At 43.0% G+C, this 22,293-nt stretch overlaps 1 protein-coding gene across 4 annotated transcripts in view; it reads right to left on the bottom strand.

The window, feature by feature from the left end:
* Nucleotides 1-10,667, bottom strand: part of thrb (thyroid hormone receptor beta) — an 87,601-nt gene extending 76,934 nt beyond the window's left edge. For 3 of the 4 annotated variants that reach the window (XM_056420740.1, XM_056420730.1, XM_056420722.1), the window contains exon 1: nucleotides 10,216-10,667. The gene's annotated coding sequence lies outside the window, so the exon portion shown is untranslated. The remainder of the gene's footprint in view (nucleotides 1-10,215) is intronic. The other variant, XM_056420695.1, reaches the window with a different exon arrangement.
* Nucleotides 10,668-22,293: the final 11,626 nt, after the last annotated feature.

Here is a 22,293-nt window from a genome sequence, read left to right as displayed (position 1 = left end):
AATGCAAGTGAACGACAATGTGAAAAAATACCAAAAAAAATCAAACCTTCAGGAAGCTCAGTAATCTTTAGTATTTAGCTGCAGCCCTTATCGTGGGAGAGGCCACAGCTCAAGGCCACAGCGGCAGGAGTCACAGCGACGGTCTCAGGGTTACAGCTTGAGAGCTTTCGCTTTCAGGGAAAAGTCCTTCCAGTTGAATTTTGGACCTTGAAAACACGCTGCCAGAACTAAGGATGCTAAATATTTGTCGGTATTCCGGTGTTATCGCAGATATCTCTTCAATGGCTTGCTGCTTGAGTCTCTCTCTTTGTGTCTCTCAAAATAAAATAAAAGCCTGCAGACTACTTTCCATTCAACAACTCTTCTGAAAGACCTCAGGCCGATATAGCTGAAATGTTAATTGCCGTTGTCACTTTCTCATGAGCGCACCAGCTGACTGACGCATGCATACGAAGGTCGGGCGAAACCTACTGCTTGAACGACTTGAAGGAAATAATAGATGTATTGAAGGAGCTTTTCAAAGCCCAGAGTTAGCACATAATGAAAACCTTGTAGGACTTTACATTGCCATTAGTATTCTGCTGATTACCAGGAGGAGAGTTTGGGTTGTGCGTTTGTTCTCGTGAATGTCACGTCCCCGGTTACAGAAGCGTCGATGACCCTTGATACCGTTTTTTATTATTATTTAGAGAATCTATTATGCTGTAGATCAAAAAACTCAGAATGAATGAGTGTATTGCAAAAAAATCTGCAGCAATGCAGCAGAGACAAGGGGAAGTTGTTTCTGACAGCTGCAGTGTACAGTACGCGCAGGCTGCCAAACAACAGTCGCTCAACAGCCCGGCCTCCTTGCCACTATCACATTGTCCACTTCCAAGTAGCGGGACGTGCCAGTGAAATACTTTGTGGTTGACATGCACTGCTGTCGAAAAGGTTTGGCGTCGGCTTAAAATGACATGGATGCTTTTCTTCAATAATAGTCATTTTGGCATGGATGCAAAACAGATGCAAAATCTAGTACATTCGAAATAGTTTTGGCCCTAAAAAGAAGAATTAAACTGCCATTTCATCAATTTGTTTTCCAGTCCACAGACAGTAAGCGCATTTGCGTTAAATATTTTGTAAAGACATTTTTCTTGGGACCCTCTCCAGTCGACTCGGTGGTTCGATTGAAACGGTGTAAACTCTGATTCGAGAGTCCAAAGCATGTTGAGCAGATAACCCTCTTCTTTTCTTTTTTCCCCCAACGGTGCTAATGGACTAACCTTCCATTTCTAGCATGACAATTTGAGAATTGCTTTTCTAAAGCAACGCACTTGTGGATTCCAGCGTGTTCTGGGTGTTATTGTTCACTCGCCACTGAAACGGGAAGCTGTTAGCATTTGGAGAAAGCACACGTTTGAATGCCAAGCATCTTTGTCCCTTTCTGCCCCTTCACTTGTTGGTCTGGTTGAACTGTTGTCCAGTGTTTTGTTCTCGATGTACAATCACGCTTTTGTGGCAGGAGATTCAAAACCGTTGAACAATAATGTACATGATGTTTCTTTTTATGTAAAAAGACACTTCAATTTTTTTGCCACTTTCTTCGTCAATGTTTTAGGATGCACTGAGTACCTATCTCCTCTTTTTTTCTCTCCTTCGGGATGAATTTTCATCTCTCCATCACACATTAATAACTCGGCTTTCTCCCCGGAGTCCTTTTGACTTCACGTCTCATGGGGTCATCGGACCCTATGAGACGACATAGATCCTATCTGCCTGATGGATCATCGAGGTCTGGGTCGTGGAATTCCTGCTCCTGACTACGCCACTGTCCTGTTGAGACTCCGCCCACTCCTCCTCCCCACCGCCATCTGCCTGATGGATCGTGGAGGTCTCCATCGTGGAATATGCCTACTATGAACTATTCATCCACTCTGTCACATTCATTGAATGTATTTTAACTCTAATCTGTCCTTCTGTACACATGACATCTATTATTCTGTCCATCCTGGAGAGGGATCCTCCTCTGTTGCTCTCCTGAAGGTTTCTTCCCTTTTTTCCCCCTGAAGGGTTATTTGGGAGTTTTTCCTGATCCGATGTGAGGTTTTGGGGCAGGGACGTCTATGTGTACAGATTGTAAAGCACTCGGAGACAAATTTGTAATTTGTGAAATTGGGCTATACAAATAAACTGAATTGAATAGAATTGAATGTTCAATGCTGTGACAGCAGAGTGGAGAAAAGCTCCCGTCAAGGCCTTGGGAGTTAGCTCTAGGTAATCACAAACGTTTGGTGGTTCGACTCGGGACACGAGTTGAGGTTAGCGGTGGCTTTTTTTCGGGATGATATCAAACGCCATCTAAAAACGTGACGTATAGAGTTTTTAAAAGAAGAAAGAAGATAGTTCTGAGCGAGAGTAGCCGAGTTCTGGGGAATGTGTTATCATTTTTCCCACTTTCCCTACAGTCATAAAGTACTATAAAAGTCTTAGAAACTACCCGTTTTATGTATCCGATGTACTCTGGAGTTATGCTATGATGGCTCAAGTTGTGAAGGGATCATATAACATCATCGAGATTCCTTAGGCACAGCACTTTGTCTGAGGGGAGGGCCCACAGTCTCACCTAAAGCCATCTTTACACATAAAAATGATGGCAGTTGTCTTTTTTTTACGACCAAAGGATGTTGAGATAACCCAAAGCCTGTTCGACGAGAATAAAAGTGGCCCGGCAACATGAGGACACAACGGCTGCTGTATTCGGATTCGAGCGTCCCGATTGGTGCCTTAAAGTATGTGAAATTGCATTTTTTATTTTTTTTTCAACTGACAAGCAGCGAGAAAGATAAACACTACTAAAACTACTAAATCTCTCATGAGAAACCACCACACATGTTCTAACTTTGGTAAATGTAGAATGACAAGATGGGAAACAAAACCTACTAGTCTATTCAAAAGAACAAGTTAATGTCGCTATGGGTAGGACCAACGAGTCATGTTTGTGACTACAAACAACTGGTGCAACGGGTTGCGTTGGTTGCAAGAATTCCTGGACAGAGTGATGGCAACACAGAGCACATTCCAGTGCATTGTGCAAAAGGAGCACAAAACCACAGCTATTCAAAGACAGATTTGTGTGCAGTTGTTGCGGAGGATGTTGCAGAATGAGGAAGAATAAGAAGCCAACCGGAGCCAACGTGCCACGAATCGTAATCATCGTAGAATCCAAACACGGCTCAGCGGCCCGAGCTGAATAGATTCGTAACGAGTCACCGGTTAATTGAGTTCACGGGCTTCGCTTGTTTCCAAGGTATGTTTATCATCCGTCCTTGAGGCGCAGCGCCAGAGCTCAAGAGTTTAGTCTTTTATGTAGAAACTGTAAAAATATAAATAAAAAAAAGAGCAGACGGACGCATTTGAAGTATAAAGTCGATAAAGTTAAATCCATACTGCAAATGAAACATAATCGTGTGCGTCTGAACACTTATGAAGCATCAGGTACAACAAAAGATAGCTCGATGTTTATCCAGCCACTTCATATTATTGCATCATATTTAAAAAGTATACCAATCGGTTTCGGAGCAAAGGCCTCCAGGGCCGGGATGACTGATTATTCAAAAAGATTAACGACGCTAAATCAACCCGAAATATTGGATCAGTGCAGCCGGTACAAACGAACCAAGGGGAGCACACATGAAGGCGTACGGAGCTTGGTGATTGGACGGTTTTGCATATAAACTGACGGAAGTTTATGCAGCGTTTAAATACTTCAGACGTTCCTTGAGTCAAGCAATGGCAATATTATTGGGCCAATTGTTGGACTCCAAATCGACTCTGTTGTGTTTAATGACTTCCAGGTAGAGACGGGTCCGTTACTCTGGGGTCGCCCTCACACACTTTTTAATGGACTGAATGAACCGACCGAGAACTCAGAATCTGATACAAGCAAAGCAGTTTTACCAGCTTCTGACCTTTTGAAAAATCGGGTGGAATACCCACGCTGACGAGCCTACGCGTTACCATGGTTACCGCATGATATATTTTCCGTGGCCTTACACGGATCAATTACAAAAAAGTTGCTTCCTGAACAGATTTCGCAATCAAATTGATGGCTTTAAAAAAAAAAAGTAGTTTAGCTTTTGAAATCACATATCTGCTCTGGTTCACACACACACACACACACACACACCTGTTGATCTGCCCATCTGCCTGCTTGTTTATCCGAGAGGCGTTTGCCCGTTTCAATCCACCCGTCTCTAACCATAACCCTGCCTCCATGACCGAGTGAACCGCCTTTAAACTCGACCTGCCGGGCCTCGGTGTGGGAGGTTGGGCTCCCGTTACCTGGTCACCGTAACCCTCACCTTCCAGGACAATAACCATAACATGCGTTTCATTATGCGCTGACAAACAATTCAATTGAATGATTCGTGTTGGCAAACAAGACCGGATCAATTCCCGCCAGACGGCATTCACAACAACAATAACTGAGCCCCGTGCGACTACAACCGAGTCCGCCTGTACTCGCATCCAAACACACACACTTGCCAACTTGCATAGCCGACGGCTTCGTAAACTAAAAGCATCGAGTGGAGCGGCTTCGAAAAACACACCGTAGTTCATCGGTTTATCGCTCCTTCTATTTCTGAATTATATTCTATAACGTGACGTTACAAACGCCTACAAAAAAGGAGAAATAAAAGCAGCGGCGCCTGCGTTATCGGAGTGAGTGAAGACGATGATGCTCGAGACACTGATACAGAATGAAGTGGGCGGAGCTTAAAATGGGGCTGCTTCAGAATTTTCAGAACGACTCTCCTACGCAACGCATTGCACGCCGGGAATCATCGTCTTCTGAAACCATTTCCATGTCTCCTTAACTCAACATGCATCTACCGCACTGTATTGTGAGATGAGATGTACACCTCAAGTGGAAATACACCTGCAACCCCATCGCACTCGGACTATTTAATTGGCGTGATGTCACGCTCGTCGTTAAAAAGCCCGACGTGGAAACATAAAGCGGTCTTACACGGAGAAAAAGTGGTCCCCGGTGATCTCGGTGTGCATTAAGTGCCCATCAAAAGGACGACGCCTCAGTAGGTCAGTTCGAAAGCTCTTCGAGATGACGATGATGAATTTGAACAGTGGGCCGCATTTAATTATAAGCCAAGAAGTCATGAAAATCATTATGACCCGCTGTGGGAATAGCACTGGATATAATAATAGTGGTTGCATATTTCATAATGAGACGTTTCCGGTATGTCACCGATGGCATAAACTGTTACGATTAAGTGATTATATTATATATTTATTTTTCTCGTGTTTACATAGTTAAACCTTGGAAACTCCCTGGCTTTTGGGGGGGAAAGTATTTTAAACTTGATTATATATATATATATATAGTTTAATATAAAACGCAGCTGTGTCAAGTCAGTAAGGCTTTAAATAACATTAAATCACTTTAAATAACATTAATCTCCTGAAATATCTGTGTCTATGTCTATTTTTTAAAGCCTTACTGACTTGACACAGCTGTGTTTTATGTTAACACTCAGCTACTGGACTCGTGAGATTAGTATCGCAATTCTTTTTCTTTCTTCACGCTTTGACGCTTTTTCTCCTTTGACATTTCAAAATATCTTCAGACTGAATATTCTTTCTCCAATATTTGAAAATAAAACTTATTGTTCAGGGAATAAATGGCATATTCTGTTTTTTTTATTTTTTAACCTCTGATCCTTCTCCTTTTCGCGAGTCCAATCTGTTATTTGTTATTTTTAGATATTTTCTCCCACGGCTGAGGATATCACTTTGGAGTAATCTCCATTAATTCTCTTGATTAATTGTATGATCGACAACCTTCTGCCGAGAAAAGCCAAAATGGAACCGTCTTAAAGTTTTCGTTCTCCCTGTTGACCGGCAGCAGTTGTTGTAAACATAAGTCTGATTGTCTGGAGGTCGATGAGAAAAGGACTTCTCACCTGACTTTATGGTCTCAATAGCTAGTTTCAAGTTTTATCAACACAAGTAATATCACAAGTAATACAAGTAATACCATGAGTAATACCACAAGTAATACCATGAGTAACACCATGAGTAATACCACAAGTAATACCATGAGTAATACCATGAGTAATACCACAAGTAATACCATGAGTAATACCACAAGTAATACCATGAGTAATACCACAAGTAATACCATGAGTAATACCACAAGTAATACCATGAGTAATACCATAAGTAATACCACGAGTAATACCATGAGTAATACCACAAGTAATACCATAAGTAATACCACGAGTAATACCATGAATAATTAAACAAGTAATACCACGAGTAATACCACGAGTAATACCATAAGTAATGCCAAAGTAATACCATGAGTAATACCATGAGTTGTAATACAATAAGTAATACCATAAGTAATACCACAAGTAATACCATGCGTAATTACACAATACTATAAGTAATACCATGGGTAATTACTAGGGCTGTCAATCGATTAAAAAAAATTAACTAATTAATCGCAAATTTTGAAATTCATTAATCGCGATTAAAAGTTTCTTTTTTCTTCTAAAGACTAAATCTTCTAAATGAACGAGTAATCACTTCAGACAGCGTGTATTTTAGACACTTATTTAATTGTATTTGTTTTTAAAGACAACTTCCCACAGAGCTGTGTTTTCAGAGAGGCTCCTACCTATAAAGTGCCAGCGAGGTATTTAATATAGTGTATGATAAATTGGTAGTCATCTTTAACATTGATCAACACAACAGCAGAACCAGTGGCCTTGGTAAACTGACTGACATTCAAATGTGTCACGTTAACCCTCTGGAGTCTGGGGTCATTTTCTCGATTTTACAAAAAAATGTAAATTCACCTTTTAAAGGCGTTTGCATATGACACATGCCCATGTGTTATACATCAAACATTCCAGAACAATCTCAGCTCTCTATATATTGAGGCACAGTTGTCCTCGCGCCGTGTTCTCTGTCTTCTCTGACTGACAGGCTGCTAATGAGCCTCACCTGTGAGGTGGGAGGTCCTTTGTGATTTACTGAGTGTTCATTGGTTGTTTTTTTCGCAAAATGTTGACAGACAAACGGATTGACAAATCACAGTGAAGGGTTTAGTGTGACGAGTTCTTTCCGCGCCGCGTCACCCGACACGTCGCCCCGGGACGGGAGGAAGGAGCGGAGGAGGAGACCCGACTGATTCATCCAGGAGTTTAAACTTATTTCTGCTCCGTATTTTCGCGGAGAAATAATTGTTTTAAAAACGGAAACAGTGTCAAACTGCACCGCCGCTGTTTGACACTCGGAGGACTGCAAAAACTTCAACGAACACCGGAAGTAAACAAAGTTGCGTTAATTGCGTTAAAATATTTTAGTGCGTTAATTGCGGCCAAATTAATCGCATCGATTAACGCGTTAACGCTGACAGCCCTAGTAATTACACAAGTAATGACAAAGTAATACCACGAGTAATACCATAAGTAATACTATTAGTAAGTGCCATTAAAGTGCCACTGAAGTGCTAATCTGATTTTATTAAAAAAGGTATAGTTGGTAAAGCTGTGTTTTTCAAATAGGACATAAAGCAGAGTAGGCTGTAGGCGGGGCTTACTGTGATTGACAGGTGGCTGCAGAGCCTTATACGACGTCTCAACGTCGCTCCTCTGCATTTCCAATACGGTAACTGCTGTTCGTTAGTCGCGATATTATTCGTCTCCACAGCCATGCGGCAACCCCTCAACGGCAGTTAAAATAAATGCAAAATGTTGCAAGGCTTCTCTATTAATTATGTTAAGAGCGTACACCTCTCATTATGCTTTCTCTATTAGAGCCTGCATTATTCGTTCAGTTACTGAAAAGGTCCTTTTACACAGATGCTTCCCCTTCTGATTGGAAGACTGCTCGGTTGGGCAGTCATGTGACGCAACCAAGTGGATAGACACAGTTGCGTAATACGTCCATTTAAGTTGTACACCCTCAACAATCTGCTTATGATCACCAAATAAGTAAAAACACCCATGGGTGCTCATCGTGTAATTTTTTAAATATTTAAAACGAAGTGACAGAGCCTGTGGGCCTGACAGTAACTCAGATGCCACCAATTGAATGACAGATTACAAAGATTTTAATCCACACGTGAACACACTCGTGTCTCTACACCCACAATGTGTTGGGATGCCACAACTTTCCACTATTAGGAGTTGAGACTTGTTTTTTTACGACGAGTTTTTACAACGATCTTCATCTCGCAGGCCAACAAGTTACAACAAACTAATGGAAATGGGTGCTTGTATTGAATATTCAAGCATTCCTGCATGGATAAATGTTTTTTTTACCCCCTCTGGTCAAATTAATAATAGTAACAGAAAGAGAAGCTGGTTCAGAAAATCCCATGAGGAATATAGAAATTAACTCAAAGCTATGATACAGTGAGCAAGTAGGTAAAGTACTTTTAGATACATCAATTAGAATTTGAATAATTCTGGCAAAATGGTTTGAAACTAGATAGTTTACATCAAATGTAATCAGATTTGTGTAATTTATTGTCAAAGGCATTTTAATTTTTTATGATAATGATACCAGATATTGCTTTTTTATCTCCATCTGTTAAATTTAACACGTCTGCTCTCGGTTGCCCCCTCCCTCCCCCTCCCCCCTCTCTCGTGGGATTCAGGCAGCCAAAAGAAAAAGCAGGAGCAGCTTTGATCATAACCAGCGTGGGAATCTCTATTGATGGCTCAAATGTCATGTTCCACAATTTATAATGTGCGGCCGAATCATCAGCATCAGCATCGCCCCCCCCCCTCACTCAAATTATGTGTGTCCTCTTAAATCTTGACGGCATCCGTGTACTTCCATACTCAGGCTCTCAATGAACGGTGCAGCTGGACGACCTTAAATACCCTCAACTGAGAACTGATGCTGCCTTCAGTAGCTCCTTGGAAACTCCCTATTTTCATGATGTAATGCATTTCAGTGCCGGTTTAAAATGCTAATTGGCAGCTTCAATTATGAAACAAATGGTTTAAAAAATATATGTATGGTATTTGTTCAATGTGTAGAGATAGAGAGATAGAGTGCGACACAAAAATGTGCAAAAACATGCTTAAATGTCGAAATATATAAAGGAAAAATACTATTAAAATAATTTAAATATAACAATTAAAACGTGATACTTGATATTTGAGGTTATTGTCGGACTCACTTCGAATGAAATCAGAAGCTGATGAAGATAACGGTGGAAATTGCTTCGTCTGTCATTTATTTATTTTTTTTGGCACCGAGGAGTGTGCTTTTATTCCCGCACATGTTTTTATTATACTGATGTCATCATTTAAAATGCAATTTCACCATAAATCTCATATATCGACACGCAGTGTGAGAGAGAAAGAGAAAACAAATCACATTCACATCGCTGGATCGTTCATACGCGAGTGCAACTGCATTTTCTGACAGCCTGTGAAGGCATCATTTTTATGCTCGTATGGCAACATGTCACCTCTTAAGTCTGCAAACTCCGGCACACGTGACATGCGATATGCATAATCATAAACAGGACGAACGTCAGCCAGAAAACAAGAATATGTCCCAAGAGATTAATGGAACCGAAGTACAGATTTGATAATTTAATAAGCTTTCGCTTTTTTGTTCAATTCGACAACCCTGAAAAACAACTTGAAGGGCTGCGTGTGAATCAGCGCGAGCCGGTGTGCAGTTCGGCTTCGACCAAACGCCGGAAATGTAATACAATGTGAACTTTTTTCGAGCAAATCTTCTTCTTTTTTTATTCCGCCATCTCTTTTCCAGACAGAAATAGGCTACTCTGTCGTGGGCGTTAAAAAAAGAAAAAGCGTTGAGCAATTATTATTATTATTTTTTTTTAAGTTGAAATGTTGCGGTAATTAAAGTGGATAAGCAGCTGTGAGATTTGTCATTTAGACTAAAGTATTTCTGGAGAGGTCTTGAGACGTGTTCAACACCAGGTGGGTGAACCGTGTGACGACCATGCAAGACGGCGTTGAAATGCCGAATGCAGTCCGGTAAACACATCACCCGCTTAGGGAAGCGGAGTGTTACGGCCATGTAGCTGTTACACTGTCAAGCAAAGCCGCTGTTTTTCTTTCTTTTTTCTTGGAAGAGGCTGTCATTGGCTAGACTGTTGTCACCAAAAAAATAACAACAACAAAAACACCCAACATTTTTTTTTGAAAAACATACCGCATATGCGAGACGAGGCTCCTATATCCAATATTACGTGGAGTCCCGGTGCCGGTGCATTCCTCCTGCACTCTGGAACCAGTGGTGAGCTCCGTCGGTTCAACTGGACCGGGCACACCGCGCCGGGGTTTTAACCTGGAATGACCCGCTCTAGTGCATATCAGGCGAGGGGCTGTGTGCGCGTGTGCGCGCGTCTGCGTGTCCACTCGTGTAGAGTGAGTTGGAGTGTGAGCTAACGGTGGATGCGGCGACGCGAGTCTGTGCTCCGGGACGGGAGAGAAAAGAGAAGAATGGAAAGAAAGAAAAAAAACTTCAACATGGAGCCGAAAAACAAAACATTAAAAAGAGCGGCGCACAAACGAAACTGACAATTGTAGAGCTCCGACTGATCGCTACCGGGAACCAGAGAGCCGGAGCACGGGCAGGAAACCGAGCAACATAAGCCTCGCCCTTATTACTAACTCCCAAGTTTTTCTCTTTTTTTTTCTTCTTCTCTCTTTTTTTTTTGTGTGTGTGGTTGGCGGTTGTATGTTATTACGGTTGGCCTCGTACATGCCGACAGGGCAGGAAACATGCTGCTCCAACTTAGTGTGAGGGTGTGTGTGTGCGTGGGTGTGTGTGGGTGAGTGAGTGTGCGTGTGTTCAAGGAAATCCAATAGGAATCCTCCTTTTTCATCAATTATTGTTGTTGGTATTATTATTATTTTTGTAGAAGGATATAACATTTTGGGAATATTATTTCCATTAAATTGAATTTATATGACATGCATTTCAATACAATGATATGTTATTTGATTACTGATAAAATCTAATATATTATCACTTTTGGTCCCAAATATATATATACTTATATATTACATATATATATATTTTATATATGTAATATATATATATATTATTTATTGTACAGATTTTCCATGTAGGTCAACGTGTGCTCAACCAATCATAACAGACAAAAAACGTCTCGTGTAGATTACCCCCGACTGTCAGTCTAGCAATTGGTGTGTGGGCCCCACAAGGCTGAAACGTGGGTCCCAATCAGGTCTGGCTGCTGGTTCCGTGTTGGGATCCCCCTGCGTTGGACCCAGAGAGCTTCATGTGGGATTTCAGTGGGCTGCCATGGGGGCCTAGTTTAGTTATTTATACACAAACCATGTGGGCCGCCCATCCTGCAGCCTCGGTGGGGAATACATGGTCCACGTTGAGCTGATACGTATATATAACCTGTTTGGGCCCCAGAAAAATCCCTATGAAATCCTTAAAACCCACATGCCAGCTTTGGAACCTGTGGAAAACCCCAACTGGAACCACCTATAGCCTTGGTGGGGGGTACCTGGGCCTCTAGATTTACCCCTTAGTGCTATTGCTCCCTCTTGTATTTAAATGATAAACGGTAAATCTAAATAAATACATTGTTACCTATACCGGTACATCCTTGAGGGTATAGGCTGATATTGGGATTAGAGGCGGAAAGGTCTCCATAGACAGACCATTCACACTCACATTGTGAAAGAATGATATACCATATGGCTGAATTGCTGTTAATAATTCAAATTCATGACAATATTCAACTCACAAATGTGTTGGCATTCAGCCACAAGCTGCCACTGAATAAATCACAGTCATGTTTAATTCAACATTGTTTCAATTAGATCGCTTTAATTTATAAAAAGGCTCATATCAAATGTTTTAAATGCCGGAAAAATTCGAAATGCATCCAAAGTAAAAGGTTTTCATGTATAGATAAAGAAAAAAGTTTACATTTAAAACAAATATGGAATAAAATAATGAATTGATTTATTAGTAAATACATATTAATTACATTGAAAATGTAGTTAGCCAGAGTCGAGAAAATGAATTACAGTTAAAAATCAGAAAGGGACATAATAAAAACAAACATAAACATTTTAACATTTCAATTTGAGTGGTAGGCCTATATTTATTCAGAGTAATTAGGCTTGTAATAAAGAGGCGCTTTCCAAAAGGCTCACGTTATTGCGAGCTCCTAAAAAAAAAAGCCCAATATTAGGTGGGAACCACGTACTGTACCAGAACTCGTAGAGGTCCCAAAGAGGCTCACCAGCTGCAGCCCGCGTCCACTTAGCCCACATTTAACCCGAATGGTGCCTATATAGGGGCTCCCCACATGGGACCCATGATACTGAACCCACATGGGAACGACGCAATTTCGCTTGGTGGTACCCGATGTTGCTCGTATTGGATCCACATGGAGCCCACATGTCCATGACGACTGGGAGGGAAACATTGACTGCTCTGAATGTTGTGAGTAACCTCTGGGTCACTTTTTAACATCCTTGCTCTGCAATGTCAAACTACAGTTATGTGGTATGCTTCCTTTATCTCAAGGGGAGGGGGGGGGTCCTCAAAGCTAGCTCCTCAAAGTTCTTACCGGATTTAGTGTTGGATCCATCGATTCTCGCGGCTGAATTACTCTTATTGCTCCCGGGTAAATTGTTAGTGGACGATTTCAAAGTCTTCTGGCTGCATCTCGTGGCTGAGGACAATGAGCCGTTTGCCTGTTCACTCACCTTACACCAACTTCTCTTGGGCGTAGTGGTGTATGTTTAACTTGGACGCCATCCAAGTGTGTAGAAGGACGCGACTGGCTGCTTTCACGCAGGAGTCAATGTTTGACACCAATTAAGTCTGAAACTCAGATGCCAGAGAAAGAACACGGCATAGATTATCTACCACTTCAACACGCCCGACAGATGTATGACATCTGTGGGAAACTGTATTTTTGTTTAAATGCAAGTGCAGGCAGAAAGCTGTGATCCATTTACTACCATTTAAGTGGACGTCCAATCAGTGCTGATGGTAAGTGTAGTACCCTGAAGAGCTAAATTACCCGGCGCATGCTATACTGACCGAGAAGTTTCTCTTCCACGCCAAGCGAAGACGGGCTTTTAACTGCCTCGTTATCTCGGCGTGAAACACACTTCATTGAAATCGGATGCAAACAAACATACAACTCACCAAACGAGTCTCGGTTAGCCTTCCCGCTGTTGGTTTTAGTGGGAAGAGATTCTCAATTCGCAGAGCGAGATGTCAAAATAATATCAATGTTATGGCAAGAACAGCGACCTTTGCGAAGCGAGAAGTCCGCCCGTGGTTATTTCAACCCGACGACGATTTGAAGGGGAAAAAAACGCATTAAAAATGAGAAGTTACTTATCTCATGTTGAACTAGAATGGGCACTCTGTAGAGCGCATACCTTCGCATATCACAAGATTGGGCATTGAATTATGAACATTTTGGCATTAGTTGCATGCCAATTGGATAAAAATTGACCTTGCTATGGTAAAAAGAAGATGTTGACCTTTCCATGACCTTGACTTTGACCTTTGACCCGATTGATCCCAAAATCTAATCAAATGGTCCCCGGATAATAACCAATCATCCCACCAAATGTCATGCGATTCAAGAAGATTCTGACCTTTTCATGACCTTGACCTTTGACCCGATCGATCCCAAAATCGAATCAAATGGTCCCCGGATAATAACCAATCATCCCACCAAATTTCATGCGATTCAGTTTAAAACTTTTTTTGTTATGCGAATAAAACGCATACAAATAAATAAATAAATACACGGCGATCAAAACATAACCTTCCGCATTTTCAATGCGAAGGTAATTAGGAGCTATTACACAATTATGTCTCTCACTCTCTCTCTTTTCTCGGTTTTGTTTGGCGACAGCTTCCAACAACAACATCACATACGGATTAATATCCGAGTCAAACATTTTAAAAATAGACACCGGAAGAAATCCTCGAAGGACACGACGTCCTCTGAACTCATATTCGGTAATTCCATATTTGGCGATGGAATACGCAACAGGAGCAATAAGAAGAAGAAGAAGAAGAAGAAGAAGAAGGGCAGAGAGAAAGAAGAAGTTTTTAAAAAAAAGATCTAGAAGAAGAAGATCTAGAATAAGAAGAATAGGAGTGGGAGAGAAGAAGAAAAAGAAGAAGAGGGGAGAGAGAATGAAGAAGATGGGGAGAAAAGAAGAAGGCGATCTAGAAGAAGAGAAGGGGGAGAGAAGAAGAATAATTCAGTTTATTTGTATAGCCCAATTTCACAAATTATAAATTTGTCTCGGAGTGCAAGAAGACGGCAACGACAACGAAGGAGGAGGAGGAAGAGAAGAAGGAAGAGGAGGAAAAGGAGGAGAAGAAGACGGCAACAACGACGATGAAGGAGAAGAAGGAGGAGAAGAAGACGGCAACAGCGACGATGAAAAAGAAGGAGGAGGAGGAGGAAGGGGAGGAAGAGAAGAAGATAAGATATAAGAAGGAGGAGAAGAAGACGAAGGCAACAGCAATGATGAAGAAGAAGACGGCGACAACAATGATGAAGGAGAAGAAGAAGACAATGGAGGAGGAGGAAGAGAAGGAGGAGGAGGAGGAGGAAAATCAGGAGAAGAAGAAGACGGCAACAACAATCATAAAGGAGAAGAAGAAGACAACAATGGGGGTGGAGGAAGAGAAGAAGAAGAAGTAGAAGAAGAAGAGTTCTTTTAGCGCCGCTGGGCCCCAGACAGCTGCCGGAGCAGCAGGAAGTGGTCCGTCCGGTCCTCCATCGTCGCATTGGAGGAACAACAACATAATTTGCGGACCGGCCCCAGAGACACGGAGAACATCGGCAAGAACTCCTGGGGTTTCCCCACGATATCCCCAACTCAAGACAAGGTTGAACATCGATGAATCGTACTTTCATTGACTGTTCCATCGCTCGTCGTGAATGGGCTGGAACATGTTGCATTCAGTTGACGGTTTGAATATCTTCTAGGTCATTGTTCTCGTCTCACGTGGGCTCCTCCCCCGGCACCGCAGATCAACAAAGCTTGACTTTGCTGTTGATGGTTTTTCACCGTCATAAAGGCTCGAAAATACCTCGACATAATGTCCCATTGTGTAGGATGGACTGCTTGATTCATAACACATGTATTAACGAAGTGTGTTAGACACACGGAGAATTTGACTGGGCGGCTGGTGAGTACGTTAGACAGACGAACAGAACAACAACAATCAAAAACAATCAACAGTCAACATATCAGATAAATCAAATTAATCTGTTCATGAGGGTCGGTGGGGGACCCGGGCTGTGTTCATGAGGGACCCGGGCTCTGTCATGAGTGAGGATATGAAAGACACACCAAACAATCCTGTTCATATGGTTTCGATGGCTCTTTAACCACCTGTCAGAAAACTCAAGGTAAACCACACGCACACCTTCATTGTATAGCGCATGAACCTGTTTGCACCAAGTGAACTTTGTCCCTGAACACAACACGGAGTTACTCATCTCGTGCTTCAAAGCTCACATTCAGGACAAATCATTTCATTTGGATGATATATTTTCCGTAAAACATCATTTTTCACTTATCTTTCTTGCTTAAAGTTCGGGTTGATGATCTCTTTTTTTCTTTCTTTCTCCCCTCAATATCTTTGTTTAAATTCCCAGAACACCCGGACAGCGATCAATGAATCAAATGCTCTGACCAACAAAAAAAAGGAAACCATCAAGTATCTGCGGCTCTGAAGGCCTGTGATAAGCTCGTCTCGCATTACATTGAGTGTCATGGTGAGATGCCCGCGTGGGACTGCCTGTGCATTCATTACGCAGCGGTTTGGCCCCGAGGGACGGGCTCACGACTTGAAAAGAGTAAGCGACACTGGGATTGTTCTGGTGGTTTGGGGAGTTTTAAAATCCAGTTTGAACTTGCTCATCACGATCACTAACCCTGCCTTTAAGCTTCGTAAAATCAGTGGAACGACTGTGGTTGGAGTACGTAATACTTCATAATAAACCGACAGCTATCCATCATCCAACTGGGCAAATACAAGAAGCTTTTTATCCCCTTTTAGCTTGTTTTCTTTTCTTTCTAAGCAGCAATAAAGCTATAGCTGTTGAACAAATTGTTAATTTATCACTCTTCTAATAACAATGTAAATATACACAGGAGCATGTAGCCTCTGACAGCCACTCCTTCATTTGTGGAGCCGCTGTTGTCACTGCTGCTTGACTGTGATGAGCTCCGCTATTTAAAAACTATTCGAGGAATGCTATTTATTCACCTAATTGTACGATTTGTGGAAAGCGAAACGTTTCAAAACCGCAGTGTTTGCATCCAGGCCAACACGAGCGTCCACACAGCCTCCTGGCTCCCAGCAGAGGGTCCTGAGAGCGTGGACGACCATTTAGAGCACAGGTGTCAAACACAAGGCCCGTGGGCCGAATTCGGCCCGCAACATCATTTTATGTGGCCCCTGACGGCTTGAAAGACATACGATCACCTTTTCCTAAAGAAATTTAAGAAAAATATCCTGTGCTTTTATTTTGAAGCTTTCAAATTAAAAGGATGTATGTTATAATATGAGAGAAATGTTCTCATTTAAAATATTTCTACACTTAAATAAACAATCATCAAATGCAAAAGGAGTAGTTTATACGTTTATATGTTTAAGTACTGGCCCTTTAAGAGGCAGCCATGATGCTGATGTGGCCCACGGTGAAAATGAGTTTGACACCCCTGATTTAGAGGATAGAGGACTCTTTAAGCGTGTTTAAACAAATCATTTGTGCACGGGGAGAAGCTCGGAGCAGCGAGAACACCTGAGCGCCGTGAATCACGGGCACTTCGAAGGTATCGTTACACAAACATCCTTCATCTGGGGAGGGTCAGGAAGCTTAGCTATAATTAGCCTATGTCAGCTTTAAAGATGCTTTGCTTCTCCACAGTTTTATTTCTGTCTTTTGTCATTTCTCTAAAGCCCCCAAACTGACAACGCGCCAGATGTTCAACCAAAGTTTTGAAAGTGCGACTTGAATACGTCTCAAAGTCACCGTAGGACCTGCCTGGATCAGTTTCAGAGCGTCATCATGAGAAAACTCCTCCAGATGCTCCTGATTGGGGGTGCGGTCAGTGAGGGGTGCAAGAGCCTGATGGGAGTCTCATCGAGTGGCTCGAGAGGAACCAGAATATTATGAAACATGTGTTTCATATGAGTGTGAATTGGGGTTTTTTTAGCCAGAGAGACGATGTGCAGATGCCTCATTGTTAGGTTTTTAAAAGTGCTTTGGGACAGACAGGCTAAATAGATTCGTAGTCTGCATATTCTACACCGACTTTACACCTCAACAAACTGACACTCGCTCCCAAAATACTCTTGAACCGGGAGCAGTTGTTGAACATCACAACACACGGCGGATAAATCATGTTAAACATGCAGCGACATATTCATCTCCGCACACCGACATAACTAAAGGAAGCTTGGCTAAAGTCTTGTTTTAAAAGTTTTATTTTTCACAACTCCAACACTCTCAGAGCACACGGTAAAATGTGTTGACGGTGCATGAACGCATCGTGGTGCCGGCCACTTTGCTTAAAGTAATGCGGTTCCTTTTGGTCACATGACATCTATTATTCTGTCCATCCTGGAGAGGGATCCTCCTCTGTTGCTCTCTTGAAGGTTTCTTCACTTTTCCTTGAGTTTTTCCAAATCCGATGTGAGGTCAAAGGTCAGGGATGTCGTATGTGTACAGATTGTAAAGCCCTCTGAGGCACATTTGTAATTTTGTGATATCGGGCTATAGAAAATAAACTGAAATTTAATGAAATTGAATCAAACGGCCTTTGCGGGGTCATTCCTGGGGGCTACCGAGACCATAAGGACATATTCGGGACCGGGTGGACCCGGGCCATCACCCGAAAAAGAGACCAAATCTCTGGGACCCCTAAAGAGTGGTTTTGGTTGGAGGTGTCAGGGTGTCAGATTGAATGTGGACGGTGGAGAGCAGAAGGCAGAATCCACAGTGGTCCCCAAAGACAGAGGAGCTCATTAATCAGATCAATGGAGAGAAAAGGCCTCGGTGCAACGTGAGCTCGGGGGTTTGATTATCCCGTCTGCTTTATAAGTTGTTCGCAAATGCTCCATCCGTCTGTGGCGCGTTGCGTTGTGATGACATCGCATCAACCTGTAGCCGTGGAACAGGTTTACAACACAGAACATCGACGTCGCCTCGTGTCGGCACATTAGTGAACACATGCTCTTCATGGGAACAGCTGGTGGTGATGCACATCTGTAGCTGCCGGCCACACAGATGCGTGTTTCCATGCCATCCATATAAACGTCGACCGACCCGTGAAGTCCGTTCTTGTGGAACCAAAAGGAATTCAGAGGTCGTCTCTGTGTTCATTTTTGCGATTGTTTTGTTATTCTCGGTACTCCCCATTTTCTCTTGGTTTCTGTATTTTTGGCCTGCTGCAGTGACCCAGCTCCTCCACACATATCATTAAAGTTTCATCTGATGGACTGTAATCTGATCTAATGTTGCTCTGACTTTGGCTTGAATGTGTGTATGGCCTATGCGGGCTGTTTTCAATGGGTCGTTGCGGGGGATATTTTAGCTAAACAGAACTCAGATTTTTTTTTTTGTCTCTTACATTTTTTTTATTCGTTTAGTAATATAAACATAAAACAAGTACAAAAAAGTCAGACATAAACATATATATACACACATATACATACACATACACCCATACACACACACATACATATACACATGCATATACACACGCATACATATACACACGCATATATAAAAATTTTTTTTTTAAAAAAACAGTAAAAACAACAAGACAACAACAACAACAACAAAAAGCAACCCCGGCACCCCCTTAATTATCTTTTACTTGTAAGTGTGTACACACCACCCTGCATCTGTATTTGCATTTCCCTCAAAACCCAAATCTGACCCCTGAGTATTTGACCCCTCCTCTAATTTGTAATAAAAGCCATCAGACTTTTCCATGCTTGGTCAGTTTGGCTTAAACTGTTCTTCAATCACACTTTCAAAAGCAGCCGTCTCCGTCATGAGTTTGAGCCAGTCTGTGAGTGTGGCCGTATGTGGGCTCTTCCAGAACTCAGACTTGTGATATTTTATCTTAATGAGTATCTGGAGAGATAAATATTTAGAAGAGCAGCCTCTTTCATTTTTTTCTTTCCTTTGAGACCTTCTTTCAGGTCAGGATTTGTCTTGCCGACACAATTTTCCTCTCGAGTTTTGTTGATTATTATTGCAGATTGGGCCAGATGACATTTCCATTAGCGATGGTGCGGACTTGAAGCCGGTCACCGGGGCTTCTCTGAAATCCTCCTCCTGCATGGAAACATGTCGATATCTATCAGGAAGTCTGAACACGTGAACAACTCACAGCTACGTGGTGATTACATTGCAGAAGGGCTTTAAATATTCCCAAAACAATGCTGTTTAGAGGGATTTCGATAGTCAGCATTTAGGAAGAAAATCAAGTGTATTTCATGCTTCCATTTTACCAGCACCTTCAGAAACTTCTTCTTCTTCTGCTTCTTCTTTTTTAACGGCGGTTGGCATCCAAACATTTGGTGGCTCACCTTCACAACCAAATTTTAGCTTACCTATATAGACCATGTGCTGCCAATTAACCCAGACCAAGCATCCCGAGGTGAGTCTCTGTAACACCAAATGTTTATCCTAACTATTTAACTAATCCGACTAAACCCCAAACTGTTCATACCAATCTACCATCACACGTGTCCATTCTATTGATAAGGTACATTCAAACTCCAGTCATATTTAACTTAAACAGCAACACACATCCTTACTCCCCTCCCCCTACCCCGCTTCCTCCAGTTGGTCTCTCCCTGAACTATACCTGGGTGTTCGCCCCGGGGAAGTCTTTTGGAGTAGGGATGAGGGTTGATTATTACTTTCTTTTGTTTATTTATTAATTTATTTTAGGGTAAAGAGAGCCTACTGTCTGATTCATACTCCAGAGCAGAGGGTAGCGGTAATGCACCAAATATATGGATGTCAACCGCCGTTAAACTCCAAGAAGAAGAAGAAGCAGAAGAAGAAGATTTGTTTTGCCGAACACCCTGAGGAGGAGGAAACAGGTAGAGGTAAGTTGCTAACTATACATATATTTATATATATATACATATATATATATATATACATATATATATATATATATATATATATATATATACACCCATAATGTTATGGTAACAGTGCTGCGTTGTTACAGTAACACTCAACTGTTCCACAAAGAAAATTGCCAAATAAGCAGTTTCTGTCATTATCTGCACATTGGGCTCCATATTCATGTGTTTCTCTTGTCGGTGACAGCTGGTGAAACTCCCCTCACCGCTATCTTCACGCTGCCCAGCTCCTGGCTTCTTAGTTTTTAACCCCATTTCACAGCCTCCTATCCGGAAGTGACCGTGGAGTCACCACATGACCTCAGAGAGGCGGAGCTTGTGCATCAAGACCGAATGATTTCCAGCTACACCGCGGCCCCGACTCAACAACACAAATTCAAATGATTTGTGACGTACAATCTGAAATAATTTGAGTGTCACTGTCACTCCGACTACTCGTGTATTTATCGAAATACCTTTTCTAACTCAAAAAGATGACTCAACGTGTTAGTCGACGTGTTACACTTGGTATTCTACCGCCACTCACACATGGCGAACGTGCATCCACCGGAGTTAAGTATTTCATTTCTCGTAAAAAAAAAGAAGGTCTTGCCCGAAAAAATTGCATCAATCTGTTCTATATTCCCCGGGCTCCCGCATCAGAGAGCGCTCTTCTCATTTTCTGTGGTCTGTCTGAAGTGTTATCCTGCGATGCAAAAAAAAAGCAAAAGGCTGACCTCATGAACCCGTCCTCTCTCTGATCTCCAGCTATAAATAAAATATCTGTGTGTAGATGAGTGCCCGCTCCCTTTCGCAACTGGAGCATTTTGTTCTGGGAGCTGTCAAGAGGAGTTACAATCAGCATCAACACACAGGCCTCCACACACACACACACACACACACAGCACACACATCTAATTTGTAGTTGTTTCACAGGTCACCATGCAGGTGAACTGGCATTAACCAGAAATGGTCCTAGTTGAGTTATGGGTGCTGGGCATCGGATTTTCCTTCCTCGGCATCTGCTTTGCTAGAGCCTTAGATCTTCGCCCCGATGAGTCGCACGAGTCCCAAGTACAACAACAAAAAGTTCCGTGACCTCGGATGACCCGCCACTGGGTATAAGTTCCCCAAAGATCCGATCCCGAGTGACACGGAGTCTTCTCCGCTCATCCATAGATTCCAGAACCATATTACCATAATGCCCTCAGAATCATAGTTAAACCTTACTCTTCCTGGATTTCTTCCTGCTTGCAGAGGCGGTGCTTAGGCCTGGGGCCAGAGGCGGCCAGAAAGCAGAGGAACACCAGACAACAAGGGGTAGGGAGGAGGAGAAGACACCGGATGGATCAAGAACCCCAGTGGGGGGTGGGGAACCTGGTGAATGTGTTTGTGGTGGCAACGAGGCCAAGGATGAACCTCCATGAGGCACGGCATTCTCCTCAGGCACTGGGATGGCATACCTCCTGATGCATGGCCCCCTTGTGGCGAATGGCCAATGGATCAGCGAACCTGGTACTCTGGCCTGCTGCACTGCGAGCTTGCCGCCAGGCGCCCCATTGCGCCGCCCCGGCCCGCCGGCCGGTGCTGCACAGGGACCTGTCCTCGGTCTAGCGCCTCGAGGTGACAGTCCTGACAGGTCGACTGACTGCTGGCGGTCTGGACAGGCGGGTCCCGAGCTCCCTGGACACCCTTGACATGAGGCCCAACGCCTGCAGGATGCATCACTGAGGCTGCTCCCTGAGGGCTGAGGCTAGGAGAGACGCCTAGAGTCGAGCAGCAGATGGGAGAGGGAGAGAGAGTATCGAGATGTGGCATGGCCGGTTGGAGTGGCCTGGGAATGCAGTTCGAGTTCGGCCGGGGGCCCATGGGGGGGCGTCAGTACCTGGGCCTCTTGGAGTCTCCTCCTCTGGCCGGTCTCCGGGGCAGTTGGAGGGCAAAATAAATGGTGCGCTGGGGCAACTTGGCGGACATCATTGGACGCCAGGCTCTCATGGCTCATCAGCATAAGGCCATGCATGGGCGTTGGATCCAGCCAGGGGCGGTAACAGCATGCGGTAAGGTGAGAGGAGTGTCAGAGAGGTGGCG

The sequence above is a fragment of the Pseudoliparis swirei genome, chromosome 1 (genome assembly GCF_029220125.1).
Source record: "Pseudoliparis swirei isolate HS2019 ecotype Mariana Trench chromosome 1, NWPU_hadal_v1, whole genome shotgun sequence".
NCBI lineage: Eukaryota > Metazoa > Chordata > Actinopteri > Perciformes > Liparidae > Pseudoliparis > Pseudoliparis swirei.
Note: the sequence above shows the minus strand (reverse complement) of the source record. Positions and strands in the feature narration are given on the sequence as shown.